Source organism: Megalops cyprinoides, chromosome 25, assembly GCF_013368585.1.
Source record: "Megalops cyprinoides isolate fMegCyp1 chromosome 25, fMegCyp1.pri, whole genome shotgun sequence".
Classification (NCBI taxonomy): Eukaryota; Metazoa; Chordata; class Actinopteri; order Elopiformes; family Megalopidae; genus Megalops; species Megalops cyprinoides.
The window spans coordinates 6,147,641-6,164,540 of record NC_050607.1 but is presented as its reverse complement, the minus strand read 5'-3'; positions in this window follow the sequence as shown (position 1 = coordinate 6,164,540).

Here is a 16,900-nt window from a genome sequence, read left to right as displayed (position 1 = left end):
TCCACGTCCACGAGTGTTCAGTTTGCAGAAGAGCTGGGGAAAAGACTCTGATCTGGGCTGTGTCACAGCCAAATAAAGTAAGAGAAACCCAAGCATTGTGTGTGTGTGTGTGTGTGTGTGTGTGTGTGTGTGTGTGGTTTCCCAGATTAAAAAAAAAAAAAAAAACAATTTGACTTTCCATTCGGTTTTAAAGCATCAACTGAAGAATGAGACTGCAGCACGCAGCTAAGGTCAGGGCATGCTCAGATCAGTGCAGAGCCCTGTGCCGCTGGGAGCCGTGCTGAATGTGTTGACCTGGCGTCACCGCTCAGACAGGATGCAGAGAGAGGCAGTGACATGGGGCTCCCGTGGCCACAGCTCCTTTGAAGATGATGGGAAATGAAACCCATAGAGGAGCGCTGACTGCCTGTGCACTCTGCTCCGGTGCCCGTTCCAGGCAGATCAACATCGCGGCACGTCGCGGCTTACTGGTGATGCAACGCCGGCAACGCAAGATTAAAGGCAGTCTGTGCGATATTATAATGTGCTTGGCAGTGTGTAGCAGACACGGGCCACCTCCAGCTTTGCACAGCCAGCGTTGGAGCAGGCGGACCTACAGGTAGGTGCTGACTGACAGAAAACAACAAAAAAAAAAAGACTTTGGTTGCTGGAGCACTAGACCCATAATGCCCCAGGTCAGGTCAAGCAGCAAGCAAACTTCTTTGGAATTTTGGAATAATGTCTTTCATATTTGTTTTACTGGAGAATTGCATATCACACACATGCATATACACACAACTGACCTTGTTTTCATATCCATGCAAATGCTAAAATTATTGATTCATATTATTTGTATGAGAGGACGGTACACACTAGTTTACCTTTTCCCATCCACTTGCATATACTAGTAATGTCAAAAAAGGCAATTCTTTTTTTTTCTTAACTCACTTTCGCCGCTCTGCTGGTTCACCTCAACTGAAACACTAGAATGGAGTTACTGAGCTGGCATGCTGGTACGAAGGAAAAGTTCACTCATGACTGCAACACAAAAGGGAATAAGAGGCAGGAGCAGTAAGATAAATCCACAACAGAGAAAGAGACACTCAGGGAGGCATCATACAGTGAGCCAAAACACTCAAAAAATATAAAGAAACTGCAATCAGATACGGAAAAAATGGTTCAGTGACTCAAACTTCAATTGACTTCCGTTGTTTTTTTTAACTGTTGTTTTGTCAGGAGGAGAAAAAAAAATTACCTTGCCAGCTATGCAAGGTGGGCAAGGTGGGGACTGTCCTGCAAAACCCCCCAAAGGAATGCGAGTGTTTACCTCTGGGCTTGCAGGAGGTCAGGAGGGTGCAATAGACATCTGGATACCATTAAGCAACTCAACCAAGGGGGTAGCGGCAATCCAACCCTTGTCGCTAATCTCTGGTCAGCAGGTCACACTAAGGGCAGCTGCATCCAGGACTGTGGACTCTGTCTGCTGCCAGGCAACATACAGCCCAGCCATACTCAGGACCCTGTTCATCTCTTGTCACAAGTATGGAATATGGTCATTCTTAGGTGCAACATAATCATGTTCGGTGTCATTTGAAAGCTAATTTCACATGCATGTCAAAGATGTATATAGCAGGGGGGTACGATGGGTCCATAATAAAGATTACAACATGTGACACAAAAGTGGACTTATGCACTTATCGTCGCATTCCTCACTTGTTAACACCCCTCGCACCCCCCTGGTTACGATGGTATTTGTAATTGCTGAATTGTGACAACACTTTTACCATATTTGGTCACGGCATCCAGATACCACATTTGATGTTCGGGTATATAGGGGGGAAACTGGCATAGTTCGGGGAGACTCGTTAGCACGACCTCCTGCGCACTTTTGCGTATAGCCCATTCATTATTCTTTGCCTCTCCGTTGTACTCTGTTCTTTCTATTACATTGCCTACTGTTTGTTATTTTGGATAACCATACATTGTAACAATAAATTAATTTATCGTAACTCGATGCTCATCGCCCGTCTTACTTGCTGCAGCTGATCACTGCACGGTAAGAGAACTGCTATTTACGTGCTTATAGAATCATTATGCTACTGGTACACTCCGTAGTCCCTCGCCTATACAACTAGTGCCATTTCAGGTCGAGCTCAGGCCACAGGCATGTATGCATCTCCATGATAGACTGCAAACCGTATAGAGCAACACTACGCAAGACCAGAGGCTACAGTCCCTCGGCTGCATTTATAAGCATTCTGTCTTAGCGATTAGCAGAGAGGCATCTGAGTCAGATGTACACTATATGGACAAAAGTATTTGGCTGTCTGACCATTACATTGTAATGACATTGTCATTCAAATACATATACTTTAATATGGAGTTGGTCCCCCTTTTGCAGCTATAACAGCTTCCACTCTTCTTGGAAGGCTTTCCACAAGGTTTTGGAGTGTTTCTGTGGGAATTTGTGCCCATTCATTCACAAAGTTGGAAGCATAGCATTGTCCAAAATGTCCTGGTATGCTGAAGCATTAAGATTGCCCTTCACTGGAGATAAGGGGCCTAGCCCAAACCCTGAAAAACAGGTGTGGCCAAATACTTTTGTCCATATAGTGTATTAAAACAGTTATATTTAATGAATTCTGTTCCTGAACTGCCAAAGGTAAGACGGCACACCATCCTTCGCCACTCGGGCACTTTCGTCGTTGGTGTGTTCGAGTGAGAGCTCTACGGGCAGCTCTACAGGACTCAAATCCAGTTCTGGGAGAGGCATAGTCCACTGCAAACCTTTTTTCTCCTTCTCTAATTGGCCAGATAATTTGGTTAATTTTATCTTGTTAATATTTTTAGCATACGGACCATTTTGAGTCTGTGTAGGTGTTGAATGTTTCCACTATATGTGCATCAGTACTGAGCCTTCAAACCAAGAACCAAATAAAGACCTTTACATCTGCAGTCAAGAAACAACTGAAGTATTGCATTTTGTTTTTTTTTCTAATTATGCTAATTATGCTAATTATTGTGCTGTGGGTGCCCTTGAAAAATTAAAACTCAGCAATTCTAATTTTTATCTTTGAAATCCATCTTGGGATGGTTTCATTGAATAACTTATTGGTTAACCTATTCCAGCTGTGAAAACACATTACTAGAAGCTCTTCTTCTCATGTATGTTATCTCTGTTTGCCATTTTTATACAGTTTGGGGCCTCTCCCAATGGCCATTCCTACATTGTGCATTTGTGTACTTATGAAGTATATCCAGTTCAAAGCCTGTCGTGCTGTACATTAACAGAATGCTAACGGTGCTGTTCTCACCACACTGACTCATACTTTAATAAACGGAGCACATTTGGAAGGGAAGCTCTGGTTGGAACGGTGGCTTCAAGTCAGTGCAAAGAAACAAGGTCTTCTCTCCAAGCTATCTGGGTCATACCGAGTCTTATGTTGAATCATGAGGTAGTGACCTGATTTTCTGTGCCCATTAAGACCTCGCCTTACGAACTGCCCATCTGGAACTTCTGTTTCACCTACCGCAATGGTTGCCACGCTGAAAGATGCAACTTTTCGAAGCAATGCAAACTTTGCTGATTCATCTTGTATTATATTGTTTTGTATTGTGTTGTATTTTTCTTTACGGCCTAAATTCATATCTCAATTCTATTATATTGCTGTTATTAAAATCATGCAGCATTCGGTATGCATCTGTGTGCCTCACATACCATTACAATACGAAAGAAATCATTTGTAAATGTGGTTTTATTGCACGTCTAATTCAAATGAATCATGTAATTCATATTAACCTGATTAATTCCCAAAAATTAAATTATACAAGAGCATATGTACAAATACATATCTGAATAAATGAATTGTTATTAATAATTTATTGGATCATATCAGGTTTATTAAAGCACTCTATGATTAATTGCTGTATATAAATTAAATTATATAAATTAACACCGTAAAGAACACTAAAAGAAAAACTGGGTATTTAAATTTTATAGACGGATATGTAAGGCAAACTGGCTAAGAGATAATAAATACTAAGTGCAGACTACAGAAATGCACCAGGAACCTGTAACCTACTTTTGATCCAGGCCGCCACTGGTTCCCTGCAAAGCAGTTTCTGGAGCGCAAACTGCATCGAGTCATCGAGGGTATACGTGAATGTAACCGCAATGTCAATGAAAAGCGTCAATAAAGCATACAGATTGCACATTTTCATGATTGCTTTTTTTCATGCGGCTACTTCGTGGAAATATTTGTTGTTGACTGTCGGTAAGTTTGTAGCTAGTTGGTTTCAACCAACACGTCATGCGTGTGGGAATTTTTTTTCTAAGAATGTGACTTTGGGTATATAAAATGGAGAGAATTAGAGGCGCAGGTACAGTGCAGTACCACAGAGGTGACAGACTACTGTACACCCCTGCAGCAGGCGACATCACCCTAACAGCTCTGCACCGCAGATAAATGGATGAAATGAGGCTGATGTTTGTGGCGTCGGTTGCGCTCCTCGCGGCGCTGCTCGGGCTCCTGGGTGAAAGTGCAGCAGCACCTGGGCGCTGGAGCGGCGGGACACGGGAGTGCCTCAAACGCAACATCCCTGGAAAGATCCTAGAGGAGCTAAAAACTATGACAGACCGCTTGACTAAGTCTTTGCCAGTGAGTAGAAAATAAAACATTTAACATGTTTAGAAAAAAATATCAAGCGACAAATTAACAATATTTAACACTGATAAACTTTCTGTTGCAGAAAGATAACATGAAATACAGAAAACTTCTTCCAAATCTCGGGAAATCCATGAGGGTAAGAACGTTTCCCCTCCCTCAATTACTTGCTGATTTTGAGAAAGAAGCAAGATGCACACATTGTTACTGCCAACTAATCCTATCTCCTTTATGTCAGTATGAGACGTCAGTCTCAGTATATGCAGATTGCATAAAGCAAAACTATATTTTAACAGTAAATAAGTATTGGCTATGTATTTCTTTTGCAGAAACTCAGTGGAATCTCAGTTTTAGAGGGAGTGCTGGATTTCTACTACAAGGACGTATTCAGCAAAGTGCCACTCAAAGATCACAATGTCCTGCTTTTGATGTCAAGGCTGGAGAAGGAGTTCAAATACTGTGTGAGTGACCATTCACCTGTGGTGCCTGATTCCATGCTATGAGTTGGCATAAACTGATATTGTAATTATCATATTTGTCAAGCTTGTCGGATATGTATTAATGGTGTTAAAAGGGGAACTCAAAAACTTGTTGGTTGTGAGTGGCCTCCAAATGATAATTAATGACTTTTAGTGATTGTAGTGAATGAAATCATTATATGTTTTATCTGCAAACATAGTGCAATATGAAATTACTTAGCAATACATCTCCCATTTGAGTGGCTGTGGGATTCAAATGTGGGATTCCTAGGAGCTCGAATGGAATTTGTATTAGCAGTCAGTTATAACAAAAATGTCAGCTGACTGCAGTCTTGAGATAAGAGCTTAAGATCGGATCAGAGAAATCAGAGAAGAATCGTGGCGAATGTGTCAGTGGTGCTCAGCACTCAGAGTGTCATGTATCTGTGATGTCACCCTTGCAGTTAACATTGCACCCCGTTCAGGAGACTGCGCTGTTACCCAAAGACCGGAATGAAATTGAAGAAATGAGAAAGAGGTTTGCAGCGGTAAGCACCGAATCCGGTTCCCACCGTTTCTGCTCAGCCCAGCAACATGCAAGGGCACTTCATGAAGCCATATAGCTGAACCTGAAAAAGTTCCATCAGGGAAGGTATTATGATAGTCGCCAATAAAGTATCCCCAAGCAGAGAGAAACAGTTGTTTTAAGGAAAACTTTTTTAAAATGGTTACATTTTAAATGGTTTTAAATTTTTAAATGATCCTTGCCGTGACTGTTCTTTAAATCGCTCTTCAACACTAAACCTGAGCACTAACTAGTGATCACTGAAAGTGTTTGAGAAGAGCTGGGTTCCTGGCTTCTGCTAGGATCTCCAGAGAGTGACGTAACAAACGATGCCTACTCAAATCGTACCCTTTCTGTTTCTCAGCTGGAGGCTGCGGGCATATGCAAGGCAGTGGGAGAGTTTAACATGGTGCTGGCCTGGATAGACACCTACATCCATGAGCAGGAACGTAAGGTCAGACCCAGGAAGGGAGGAATGTAGCCTCCTGCTGCATCATGGTCGCTGCTGAAGAGGGACCCACAACGCACCGTGCAGTGGAGAGGAGGTGTGTGTGTGTGTGTGTGGGGGGGGGGGGGGGGGGGGGGGGGGGGTCGGTTTGTTCACTCCTTTCATGCCTGCAGCCTTTTTGATTTTGACTCTTCAAAATTGTATTTATTTTAACCGTAGACAGTTTCTGTCACCTTTAGTTGCATTTTTTGGTGGTGATTTGGGGGGGGGGGGTAGCTTGGGAATGGCATGGCAGCGGTGCCCCACGCTTTCTGGTTTTCATGTTGCCTCGTAATCATTAATCCACACCTGCGAGGTGGATACACCTTATGGAACACAGGAGACATCACAATAAGTAGGACCAGGAGACCTCCACCACAGCTGAGTGTGGCCCTATGAACCCAACATGGAGTTGGCCGTTGTTTTTCTCTCTGAGCTGTAATTGTGTATTCTCATGGCTAGACTGCATCAATGCGGTCGTCCTCGACCTTCTGCTACAGTCAGACTGTGAAACGCTGACTTGAGTACATTTCCTCACGTACCTAAAACCGCGTCATCGTCTGCATGTTGCCTAATGGCACAATGCAGAGGCTTAACTATAACTGGAGGCCTCTCTGTCATATCTACGTTCTGTGCTGGTCAAGTTCTTCATTCTGTCATAGTGTTTAGGGCCAATCTCCTGGTTGACTTTAGCTGCGGCTCAAATGAGCAGCCAAGCACTTTGCATAATTTGTTTTGCGTATTGAGTGAAATACCTGTTGCGGTGTTTAAGTTAAGTTTGTATAGACAATGCAGCGTATATTCATTATTACTCTGAGCTGAAGCAGAACTAATATATTTAATATTAATACTGGTTTAAAGAGCAGTTATGTGATAAACTCTATTTTTGATGACAATAACATGAAACAATGGTACCTTCTAATTTATTATCCACAGTATTATACTATTTATTACAATGGCATTGGAAAAGATACAATCTTGTGATTATCCTTGAGGTGTAAGAGTGTTTCGTGAAGTACAAAATAGTTCAGTAAGGAAGCGAAATACACCCCATGTGGAATTAAGTTAAGAGGTTGTTTTGTGGTGGAACACCGCTATTCAGCAGCATGCCATTATAACTTTTGGTGTTTATTATATTTATGCTCATTTTAAATTTGAATAAAGTTTGCATTTGAAAGTGCTTGAAGAGGCAATTTATTTTGTGACCAAACTGCTGAACTTCAAAGGAGAACTACTGCTACCACTTCAGGGATGAGATTGTGGTCATGTGACCTTAGAACAGTATGCCTGGGGGTGTGGCATTGCAGACACAGCAGTGAAAAACTTCGTAACATATGGTCTACATCTGACAGCTTTCAAAATATCATCATTTACCAATCACCCTGCCTTCAAAATACAGCACCAGTCAAAAAGTTTGGACACACCTACTCATAGAAGGGCTTTTTTTTGTTATTTTTACAATTGTCCACACTGTTGAATAATAGTAAAGATGGAATTATGCAGTGACAAAACTCAAAAAAATATGTGTCCTTCAAAGTCGCCAAAAAATGTTTTAAAATGAAATAATTTAAAAATAAATTATTAATTCGACAATATTAATTAAATAATTAGTCGTAGTAATAATAATAATAATAATAATAATAATATTTTGGAAAGAAATTCATACATAGGTATCAACTTCACTATTTTTATTTGTCTAAGAAACAAATTTTTGCATTTAAGCAAAAGTCATTCGATCATTATTTAATTTCCCATTATCTTAATGAGGTGTGTCCAAACTTTTGACTGGTACTGTATGAAGCCAAAACATGCACAGACGGATACATTTCACCAGGGCTGGTCAGTGGGACAATATTTGCATGCATTTTTGGATCAAAATGAAGAATTAATTCCTCCAAGACCTCTGCTCAAAAGTAGTGCCCCCTGAATTATGATGCTACTCAATCTAACAATAATATGCTGTGCCACTACCTGAAAAATGACTTTTTCATTTAATGCTTTTCCATTTTCTTTCACAAAATTATCAGATCAACTTAACACTTAAAGTTCAGTAAAGTTCAGCACAGAATTTATTGCGATAACTTGAATCAAGATCATGAGGCCATTTGCTCGCATCTGCCTCCCTCTAGTGGCAGTATTTTGCAACTGCATAATCTCTAAACTAGCATGAATAAAACACACTTTCGCCTACCTCTGGGATTGGTATGTAATGGTTTATTGAAATGAAAGCGAATTTCAAAGAATGACAATGCAGAGAAAGCACAGACTGACCCACTCCACTCCAGGTTTATAGATGACAGTAAATTCAATGATTGTCAGATAAATGTCAAACATTTAAAGCAGAAAACTAGAATCACAACAAAGTATGACCATGGACCCTATTTAGTAAATGACATTTTAAAGCTTGGAGATTGGTAGGTCTTTGTTATTAGGATGGTGACATTGTTACTAGACCATTATGTCCTCAGTATGTTGCTTTATGACATTTGTCAAAGGACCATGTCAGGTACTTAATAAAGCAAAATGAACATAATGGGTTAGTGATCACTTTTGAATAAATTAGAACTTTATTTGGCCCTTGAGATAATCTGAAAAACCTTTTCCCCAAATCCATTTTTGAAAGTATTGTGATATCCATATGCTGCACCACTTGCTGAGCTAACGTTGATCACTACGAACAGTGCATTGTGCACTGGCCTCTAACTGCTGTGGCCAATGAGTTTGCTTGCCTCAAACTGCAGCGGCCAATGAGTTTGTTTTCCTCTAACTGTCCTGTCCCGTACCTCAGTGGAAGATGCACCCCCAGTGCAGCAGTTGGCCAGGTGATGTGCTGTAGAGCATTCTCTCTCTCTCTCTCTCAGTCTCTCTCTCTGACCAATCAGAACACATTCCAGAACGCATTCCAGAAAGCATTCTAACATGGAGTTCCGTGAGCATGCAGCTGGAGATGGGGAGCTGTGCTTGTGTGAACAGGCGGCCGCGTGCACCTGCTTATGGGATGGTTCAAAGGGCGCAGAGGCTCAGGAACTCTCCAGGCAGACAGGGGCTCTGTGTCTCTGCCCTAATGAAGGCACATTTTCAGGATGTTTCCTGCCTAACGGCCCGAGGAAGATCACTACCATACATTTACATTTATTTATTTAACAGACGCTTTTATCCAAAGCGACTTACAAAAGTGCATACAGCAAGTATAGCGACATTACGGGGACAGGATGTGTACAGTTCCACAATGAGACAGTTCTCAGCTGAGAGCAAGGTCTGTTTGAGGACGCAGTACTATTAGATTTGTGCCATACAGACTGTGGAGAGATATAGTGATATACACAGCCACTGAGCCCTGCTGTTTTTCCAGCATGGCCTTGTGCTGAAAAAACCCTTTACTGCAGTAGTACACAAGGAACATTGCTTGCGCATTTACCCAGGTTGGACAACAGATGTCACTCTAGGGAAGAAAATGAAAGCTGCCAGGTCGGGGTGGGTGTTTGTGTGTGCATGTGTGTGTGCATGTGTGCATATGTGTGTGTGTATGTATGTGTACGTGTGCGAGTACGTGTATGTGAGCGCATGTGTGTGCGCGCGTGTAAAAACGCATTCTTTTTTCCTGTGCAGAAATATTTTGATGTTAGACGTGTCACGATCTCACACATGCTCGCCACTCCTAAGCCTCAGTGACTGTTATGAAGATGGTGTTAATCTGATTACACTGTATTTCTGTCACTTATGTTCCAGCATGAGAATTTTTTTCCACAGAAAGCCACAGAAATATTCCATCAACTTTTTTTTCCCCCAAAAGCATTTTATTTCACCATATTTTAAAATTAATAGAAATGTATATATATATATATATATATATATATATATATATATATAATTATAAAAAGACAGCACATAGAAATTGATGAAATGAGCTGCCTTTTCTCTTTTACTATCAGGGATAAAGTGAGACAGATTTATGCAGTTTCTTTGAATGGAAGGTGTTCCGTGCAATGGTAAAAAAAGACCACCCTTCCTAAAGCATTCGACAAGGCCTCTGGTGTCTCCAGCTGCCACATCTATGCTCTGCAGTTTGAGTCATTTCCATCGCTACTACAGTCCAGCTAGTACTGTAAGCCAACAGACAGAATATGGCATGTGTCACAGCACAAACAAGACTTCCATTGATAGAGAACATCCACAGAACGTAATTTACAAGAGGGTTCTTTCACAGAGGCGGCAGTCAGAGAGGGCCGCTGCCTACCTGCCACACTGGCCCAGATCCCATCAGTTTAGATCCAGATCAAATTGCTTTCCTGTTACAAAGGCAGCTATGATTGTAACACTTGAGGCAGCTATGCTCTCTGTGTGTTCATCCATTCAGGGGCTGTGATACTGGATAAACCAACCACAATGGCACCCAGGGTTGTCTTGATGATGAAACCCAGGAAAGGTGTTTGGTTGTACATGTCATACTTCTAACGTCTGCCTTGATATGTTGAGCGAAACATGTATGTTATCCCAAGCACTGCGAATTATTCCCATATGCCAGTGGCATGTCAAATGACATTTTTAGGCAAGCTTCATTCAGTAGTCTGTGGCAGGTGAGAATGGCGCCTCTAGTGGGTAGTTACGGTAGCACGTGTTCTGGCAGGGCCAGGGTACTGCTAAGCAGACCAATTCAGAAATTCTATATCAGCAAGCACATGCCAACCTATTGTTCCTGGAGAGTTTGCGCTTAATCTTCGCGGCAGATCCAAAGTGGTTAGGGTTGATTACTCATGTGTAAAGATTACCAAGAAAACAAACAGTAAATTTGGCCGGCAACCTAATGGAATGAGGTAGTGCATACAAATCCACTGTGGTTTGAGCAATTCGCAACTTTCCCAAAGAATGAGCTACCTTTAAGAGCCTTTGTTAAATTAATTTTATGACAAACTAGTGAAATGACATGGCATCACAGGTTTAAAAAAAAAGTGAAAAGTAAATATACATTTTAATTTAAATATGAATTTATTTTACTTTTTGAAGATGGGGGATTAGGATTGGAATTAGGATTTGCCTGATTTACAATATTTGATATTTCCAAAAAGAAAAAAAAGTACTTTTACTGGGCTTTACTTCAAGAAACAACAGATCCATTTTAAATCTCATAGTTCAATTGTATCTGTTTATGGAACTATTTTGGGACATTATCTCATTTTATTATCTTGCTGATGTCTTCATTATTGCAATTCAATAGTTTTTCTTACCCACATTACACCACAAATAGCGTGATCGTTGTACAGCATATTCATATTGTTAATATGTAGTGAAAAATACGGTGAAAAGTAAAATGCTCAAAACCTCGTCTATACCACATTGGCGGTTTACCTGTGTTCCAGTGACTGATTTTTTTCAAGACAGCGCAAATAAAAGAATGGTCCAGTTTGACTGATTAGACCCATTCAAAAAAAAAAAACGTCGTTGCAGAGATTGAGTAGAATCAACGTGAACACTGAATACCAGGAGAAACCGACAAGACGGGGTGAATAACATCACCCTGACTGTGGTGTCCCGCGTTGAAGCGCGTCGACGCAACCCCCCAGGCAACAGAAAGCAACTGATGCAAACCACAAGGCGCATCACGGAACACGCAGCCGCCGTTACGCGGCCCGCTCGCCATCTCCAGGGAAACCATGTCTAGTCACACAATTCTCAGTAATCGACGCAGGCAGGTGAAAATCTGCACCACCAGCTCCTGAATATTAATTATGAATGAAGTATGCTGACGCTGAGGGTTGGAATCTAGCTTGGCATCATTCAATGAAATGATCACACATTCCCTGCAAGCGGTTTTGCAATTTTCAGTGATTCACAGGCTGGCACTGGTGCGTTAAGTTCCTCTTGCAGGGAAGACTTGCTGACTAATCGGCTGTCATGTGGTATCGATGCAAGGGTAAGAACATGCTTGACCTTCAGAGAAAAGCGGACCGGTAAACACATCACCACACCATTTGCGAGTCATCTTAGGAAAAGTCAGAGAATTCAGTCTAGAAAAGGGCAGATAACAGGTAGACAGGCAAACAACGGTCATGAGTAAAACGAGTCTAAAAATTGCGCACCCAGTCAAGTAGAGGCGCATTAGCCTTGGAAATTAAACTAATTCTTGTACCGTCACAGGGAAAAAAGATTTAAAGTACTGAAAAAGATTGAAAAGTGCTTTTGTTAATTAAATCACCGGTGAAAAGTACAGGCTGAAGTATCATCCCTATTCTAGATCTTTCTTTCATACGATCCACTTGAATTCATAATGACGGCCAGTTACAGCTATGACAATATATGAGGTATAAATACCCTTAAAAAGTTTAAGTTGAATATTTACTGCGTGTTGCTTTAATAAGTTTCCGGGGATGACAGTGTAGTGGACGCATGGAACGCCGTCAGATTCTGCATTTAGCGCAATCAAACAGTTTTATAATTACAAAAACATTATCCATGAATGAATGAACAATCAGTCAATCAATCAATGAAATTTAAGCTGTTGTATTGCATTTTTACAACTATTTTTACGCAGCCTACATAGCATATTTTCCAGGGGACATTAAGAAAAAACCCACGAAATCCGGGAAAAGGTGGTCAAGAGACTCCAGGAAAATAGTGGAACAAATAGTGGACTGATGAAAAACAACAGTTCGTTGCATTAGTTTATGTGTAGAAACGGCAGGTTAGGCTACATACCAACACACCTTTTCTAGTCATGTATTACACCATACTGAGGGGATGGTGATGGAGTGCACTGTACAGCCACAGTGTACATAAAAACCCCGTCAAAAGTAAAAAGTCTCAAATATTTGTTTTACTCTGTATGTTTAAAGAAGTGTGCTTTGCGGACTGTTAATTAATTTCATACATTGCGGAACTTTCATAGGGTTTCTTTGTAATTTGTCACGGGGAACAAGACAAAGATTTCATTTATACATATTATCCATTTCCGAACTAGGGTATTTACTGAAGCCAGTCTTGCTCAAGGGTACAGGAGTGAACAGCTTGAAACTCATCCAAGATTCAAACCTGCAACCGCCTGTTTGCAAGCCCTGCTCCCCTTCCACATCTCGCTGCTGCTGCCACCACTCACACAGCAAAGGAAGGTGGCAAGAGGACAGAAATGACTGTTGTGGTGGTGTCATGTCTGACTGTGCTCTGATTGGCTGCTGTGAATCCAGGCCAGAGAGGAGCAGTTCTAACAAACCTGCTAAGCATTTTCTTATATAATTATACTCACTTTTTGTGTTGCAGTTTGATGCCAGCAAAATTGACTCTCTGGCAACCTATTTAAAATCCTACAAATGCTCTGCCTGAAACATTCAAGCACCATTTCCCACATTTAATTATTCATTTTGATTTAGTCAAAATCAGCTTAATAATCTAAACACTTGACACAGTGTACACGGAAAAGTAATCTAGTAGATGTTCACATGAATGAAGCTGTATGAAGAAAACAGTTAAGCATACCCTTAGATTTCTGGAAATAAAATACATGTTTTAAATGTATATTGGGTATTGAAACAAAAATGGTATTTTGGCTTCCATCAATGTCAGATGAAAACTCAGTTTTCAGCAGGACTTTTGAATTTTTGCAATATTATTTACATATATTACATAATTTGATTAAAAATGTTCTTTTATATAAAATTTCTATTTTGAGTGTTATTTGAACAAGACAAAGTAGAGCAACTTTTTCAGAATTGACTGCATTATCAGAGAAAAATGCAGTATTCTTGTAATTGCAGCAACAGTAATGAAACTTTTTGTCGACTGACAGGAATATTAAAATAACAACACCACATAATGTTTTATAATGATGACTAATCAAATAAAAAAATGTAACATCATACTATGTTTATCTTAAAAAAAAAACAAAAACAGAGAAGGTATGTAGATGCCATCTGACACTGCATTTCTCACTTTTCTGTTTCTATGAAGTTATCTGACACGGACAAGAAACAGGTAGTGATCCTGAAAGCGTGTGTCAGAGGGTTGGCTCTCAGTCTCTCAGAAGGCAGCGTATCACTGACTGGCATTTCCTTCCCTCCGGGTTTCAGGTGACGGGGGCACCACGAGCTCTCAGGTTCACCTGTGACTCATGCTCCACTCACAGCGGGGAGCCCAGACCTTTGAACTGGAGAGCGGACTCGCCTTCAAATGTTTCGCTTTGTGTTGACGCCGCGAGCGCATCACATGTGCGCAAAATGTAAACCCAAGGTTTATTTTTGGTTGGCCACTACAATGCGGTAAGGGCCTAAAAAGAGGCCTCGAACATGATTTTGTTTTAAAACAATGCAAGGGGCTTAGTTACCAAAGGGCAAGGCAGAGGACTGGGCTTGATGTGCCCCTGTGTGGGTGTATAGGTGCTGTGGTGAGGTGACCTTCATACACAATAGTGTGAAGGAGGGGAGATCATGAGACCATACACTTTCATCCAGTACTATCTCAGCAATCCGGAACGAGGCTTCTTAGGATTTGTGAGGAACATACAATGTTGTGCTGTGAAATAACATGTTTTTGGTTTATTTTGTCAACACATTACATGCTGAATTCACCAGTTATTTCACACAGCTGACTGGAATTTGTTCTGTTCTGAAGCCCACTGTCTAATTGTACATTTCCCTTTAAGATTCATGATGGATTTTTCTGTAGCCAGACAGATATTTGTGAAATAATGTAATGTCATAATGTAGAATAACAAACATGCTACCTGAAAATAAGACGTAACTGAGCTCATGAACATATATGAAGGGAGCCTACTGTCCAAGAGAACAGGATGAGTATGAGAAGGTCTAAAACCTCACTATTGGAATTACTGCTGAAGACGAGTGAGAGACGTGCTTCTTCCAGCTTTACTGTTCCCCGCGTGGCCCGTGGGTGGCTTGATTGGCCATTATAAATCATTCTCCTCGACTGAAATCGGTGACTAAGTGGCTGATGGAGAGGGTTTTTCAGTTTCCACGGCACCCCACGCGACGGAGTTGGTGTGCGTTTGGGGACGCAAAAGTTTCGCCTTGGTTGGGATGAGTGGGGCATCTGTCGCGGTCCCGGAAGACCTGAGGCGAGGCGAGGCACGCCCCCCCCCCCCCCAAAAACCTTCTTGTGACGAAAGAGACCCCACGCAAACAGAGAACTCCGCACATACGTGCACAACCAATATGCCACAGCTGCTTCAGAGACACCCAGAAACAATTTCACCGTGTGATATGCTCAGTGCTTTGATGTGTTTTAGCTGAAACGTTGCTAATGTAGCTGAAGGCACTGCTGGTTAGGAGGGTTGAATCACATTCTGGTCACACATACCTGTCACACATGTACCCACTGAACTGAAATTGAAATACTAAAGCAAATTACTAGCCCAATTCTCACTTGATTTCACATTATGGGTAGTGTATTGTTGTTTAAGGTCCAAAAAACCTGGTACATGTAGGTGTTTGTTTAGGTGTGAGGTGTGACACTGAGACGTTGATTTCTGGTAACACTCAGATCCCCCCTATTAATGTAATTTTAATTTTAATCCATTTTAATGCCTGGTTTAACTTTGAAAGTCATTATAGAAAGTGAAACCCCTACAGAAGATCTTGGAAGCTTTGAGGTAAACTAAACTTTTTGTTTCTGATAAAGTCTTGAGTCTTGAATACAGCTGTACATGTGTGCACAATTAAAGCCTGAGAAAACTAACGTGTCCATACAGAACATTTAGATTTGACAGTTATGGACATAATTGCACTCTTCCAGAGGGAAATAACCTTGTCAGATAAACTGAATGGAGGGACTTCTGTGTCACTCTGAAATGGGGGCCTGGAACAGGAGAGTGTCTGTGCTTTAGTCAGGTGGGAAGCAGTGTGATGTGGCGCTTAGGAACAGCACTTGTAACCCCTAGCAGGCTGGCTCGTTACCAATGAAGGCCACTGCTGCTGTAACCTTGGGCAATGCACTTAACCTGAATTAGTAAATATCCATAAATAGTAAAGTAAATATCCAGTAAATAAATGCATTACACGTAGGAATTGCAAGCAATGTAAGTCACTGGGAAGAAAAGCATCTGCTAATGTTTTGTTATGCAGTAAAAGCGCTGTAAATGTACAATATATAGTATAATATAGTCTCTGTTCCGGTGAGCAACCTAAAGACATCAGTGAGAGCAGTTTCTGTTCAGAACAGTGACTAATCGCTGAGAAACGGCGCGGTGACCCGGAGTGTCTGAAAACCTCAGAAAAAAGCTCAGTCATTTGTTGCAGATTGCTCTGCAAAATGTAAATAGGGGACAGGGTCTTCAAACATGCCACATCCCTCTGCATGCATGGTGATGCAAGCTTACAGTAAATACAATTTCCCTCTCTGCTCTCGGTGCATAGCTGTGACCGTCAGATTTAATCACTAAGCAACCCGCAAAAAAACATTATTTGCAAACCATTAATTGCAAATATATTAACTATGCTTAGTAACTATGTTGCTATATGTAACTACATTAACGGTATTCACTATGTTGCATAATGGGGAAAAAAATCATATAACGTGCATATGTAAGAGAATATGCATATATTTATATGAAACTATATATATATATATATATATATATATACACATATATATAAAAATATTTGGTCAGAGCATTGCAACAGATGTACAATGGAGGAGAAAAGAGAGCAAAGCATGATTAAACGTTAATGTTAAAAAAACAGTAAATTGAATAATTGAACTGAATTATAAAAAAGGGCAGAAATAACTTGGCAGTATCTCCGTG